The following is a 3672-nucleotide window of genomic DNA, read 5'->3' as shown; positions in this document are numbered from 1 at the left end:
CTTCTTTCTACTTTGGGCCTGGAATTAGCCATTTCTCTTAAGGATCATGTGTTTTTAGCTTAGAAATTGATGAGGTTTCCAAAAGATCTACAAAACACTAACTTTCTTTTTGAGCAATTGTTTTCTAAAATTAGATTAATCTTTTTAAAGGGTTATTCATTTATTCTCTCTCTATTTTTTTTGAAGTGTGGTATTAGGGAATCATGCCTGAGTTTGCATATTAACTCTTCCAGTGTTTATCAGATCATTTTTTACTTCTGCTATGTCATCCTAAACAATTCTTTGACATTTTCTATTTCTTTGTATTTTCGTTGACTATATTGTCATTTCTAGATTTGCTGATGAACCTGCAAATTGAATTCATTTGCATTTCCTTGGTAATAATGTAGGCTGTTGATGCCAAAGGAAGAAAAACAAATGGACTTGAAAGTGATTGAATGCGTCAGAAAGCCATTTTTGCAGATGAAGATGGATGTGGAGATAGTGATGATGAAGATGAAATTTCCGAAGATGACAGATTGGAAACCATCTCTAGTGATGAGGAAGCAGAAGAGGAGGAAAACGCTGAGGTGACTGATCAGTATAAGACTGCTAAGGGCATCAAACGAGGGAAGCTTGAGGAGTTGGAAGAAGACAGTGAAGTAGATTTGCCAGCATTTGCTGACTGTGATGATGAGCTTGAGGGGAGCTCAGCAGAAGGGGAAGTGGAATAAGCTGGGGAAAGCAGTGAGGAAGAGGACTGCACTGCAGGAGAGAGGGGCATTTCAGGATCAAAGACTGTCACCAGCTAATCCCCAGAGTGACCCTGTAAATCTGGAGAAGTCTTTGTTGATGAAGAAAGCAGCCCTCACTTCTTCGTTTCTGGGCATTGCCCAGCTGACAAGGCATTTGCATCTGAAGATGAATCTGAAGAAAGCTCTTTACTCAGTGCAGAGGAAGAGGACCTGGAAAATGAGGACACTTTTAGGAAAAAGGTTTCAGAGCCTTCTCAAGTGGGTAGTGGTCAGAAACTGGGGTGAAGAAACTTAATTGATGAAACCAGTAATATAGAAGTTTTACTCAAAGAAGAAGATTGCAAGGAAGAGAAGAATGATTCCACAGAAGCCTCAGGTAAGCTTAAATTTAGTTGGTTGCTGCTATGAACTTGACTCTCGAAATGGTACCCAAAGGAATGTCTACATTTGGGGATCTGTTGATTTTGAGATTTTGGTAACTGTTGAAATGCTGCATTGTGGATGGATCTCGGGGGAGGGGAGACACGTAAACAAGTCTAACTGGAGGTTGGCATTCGTCATTTCAGGTGCCCTCAAGTGGAAGGAAGACCTTTCCAGAAAGGCACTGAGGCCTTTCTGAGGCAGCAACAAGCAGCTCCAAACCTCCAAAAGCTTATTTATGGGACAGGTAAAGAATTCTGGTTCAGAGCTGGAAATGTTTCAGTTTCTCTGATTATTTTCTGAAAAGGAGAAAGGGAATTGGTTGGAGTATTGGGCTGGTATTGTTGACATCCGTCATTGCTGGCCGTCACATTTCCTATTTGGCAGATGTCTTTAATCATCAGCTTACGAGGACCACACATTGGTCTTGTGAAGTACACTATGGGTTTGCTGTAAAACTTGATGATGCAAGTAGTGTCTATTGCATCATGTCATGTCCCCTTTTAAAAAGTCATTCATGAGAAATTTTTTGTAGAATTTAGTGCCAGAAAAATATTTCTGCCCATAAAAGTATTTATTTGTTCCTTTCTGAGAATGAGAACCCTGTATAACACATTTTGTTCTCCCTTTTGCCCTTATCCTCTGATTTTATGCTTTGTTAAACATACCTATATGTTCTTTGTGGTAGAATTAATGCCAAAATAAACATAGAGTGGTGAACTTTACATTGTGTTCCTTGGTTACTGCACGATGAGATCAAGGCCACATGGTGAGACACTTGGGCTCGGCACACTGAATTGGGAGGGTTGTTTTGTACTGATTTTCATTCAGCTTTTGTCTAGGTACTCTCAGTGATGAGAAGCTCAACGCTCTTTAGAGCTCTTCTTTAATAATTGAAAGCTCTGCTTTTAAATGTCCCTTCCCTCCTTGACCCCTAATATTCTAAGTCCTCCTCAACTGCTTAGCTGCTGCCATGCAGGAGTGCAGGAGCCCCCACACATGTAGAGCAATAGCTTCCTGGCCTCTCTTTACTTGTAGCTGACCTGCCCTCTCAGTGCCTGACTCACATGTGGCCATTGCTGTACCCACCACAGACAGAGGCCCTTGGTTCCTGAGTTGGAAGAATCGTGGCCTAACTGGTTGAAAACAATGAGTCCTCCAGAGCTGTAGGTTTTGTTCTCACTTTTCTGCCATGGTGTTCTCTTTAGTGACAGAAGATAATGAAGAAGATGATACCTGAGAAGAGCTTGGAGGGTTGTTTCGTGTCAGCCAGCCTGACAGCGTGGAAGCACAAGGCCGACTCTTTGGACTGCTTCAGATTTCTTGTGGAGGTGCCCCATGACTGGGATTTAGAGGAGGTAAGGCTGGGAAATACGTTTCATTTATTAGAGAGTTGTTCTAGAATAAGATTATCTGATGTCAATATTCCATACCTGTTGTTGGTTTCTTATTTTTATAGGATGACAGGTCATCCTCCCAGATACTGCGGTGGGCAGTTCATGCATTCTAAGCAATAACACATTCTGAGTTTAGTTCATTGCACAGCCCACAGAGGACAGGTTCAGCTTCCAGTAGGAACAGAAGTGCCAATCTCTATTTTGAAGCATCACACATAAATTTTTATACATCTGATGTATTTTGTGTCTTATCACTAGGATATACGTAGCATCCCTGAGTTAACATTTATAGTTTCTGCTATTTGTAAGCATCCAGAAATCTGTGATACCTGTAAATGTTCTTCCTGCAGCTCACCGCTTTGTAGTCACACTAGAATTAACTCAGTACTCAAACGCCACACAGCTTACCCTCCTCCTAGGCCTTTTCTCTTTCTCTCCTTTTTGAGACATGGTCTTTCTCTACATTCCAGGCTGGAGTGCAGTGGCACGAGTGTACGGCCCAATGCAGCCTCGACCTCCTGGGCTCAAGGGATCTTCCCACCTCAGCCATCAGAGTAGCTGGGACTATAGGCATGAGCCACTAGGCCTGGCTGCTTTTTGCCTTTTTTGTAGAGACAGTGTTTCACCATGTTGAGCTAGTCTCAAGCTCTTGGCTAGAGTGATCTTCCTGCCTTGCCCTCCCAAGAGTTCTGGGATTACAGGAGTGAGCCATTTCATCACCCCTTTTCTCTATATTCTCTTCTGGAATGTTCTGATCTTCCAAAGGCGGCCTTCTTTTTTGTCAATTCAGTTTGGCTTAGGTGTCACTTCTCACAGAGCCCCAATTGCTCTCATCCTGCCTATTGTAATTTTCCAGGTGACACTTAATACTATTTATGAGATTTCATTTAAATATTTTTTAATGGTGAAATTTAATACAGATATAGAAAACCACGTAAAAACAATTATTTAACTTAATGGGTTGCCAGAAGGTGAATACCCCTGTACTCAGCACTCAGGCTGGGAAATCAAGCTTTGCTGCTTGATTGCGACACCAGCCAGGGCCCTCTTCCTCCCTGTGGAAGGAGGTGTGGTCCAGCCTCTTGTGGCGACTTTTTTCTTTTCTTCCTGGTTTCCTCTTC

The 3672-nt window shown here is 42.2% G+C and overlaps 1 pseudogene across 1 annotated transcript in view; it reads left to right on the top strand.

The window, feature by feature from the left end:
• LOC108281440 overlaps positions 1–3672 on the top strand; it is a 21054-nt pseudogene that overhangs the window by 12440 nt on the left and 4942 nt on the right. The window contains exons 6-8 of the transcript XR_005195296.1: positions 390–1110; positions 1301–1401; positions 2363–2512. The product of XR_005195296.1 is annotated as a ribosome biogenesis protein BMS1 homolog (transcript). The remainder of the gene's footprint in view (positions 1–389; positions 1111–1300; positions 1402–2362; positions 2513–3672) is intronic.

This window comes from Cebus imitator, unplaced genomic scaffold, assembly GCF_001604975.1.
Source record: "Cebus imitator isolate Cc_AM_T3 unplaced genomic scaffold, Cebus_imitator-1.0 Scaffold11, whole genome shotgun sequence".
NCBI lineage: Eukaryota > Metazoa > Chordata > Mammalia > Primates > Cebidae > Cebus > Cebus imitator.
The sequence above is the reverse complement of the archived record's forward strand: the minus strand, read 5'-3'. Positions and strand labels throughout refer to the sequence as shown.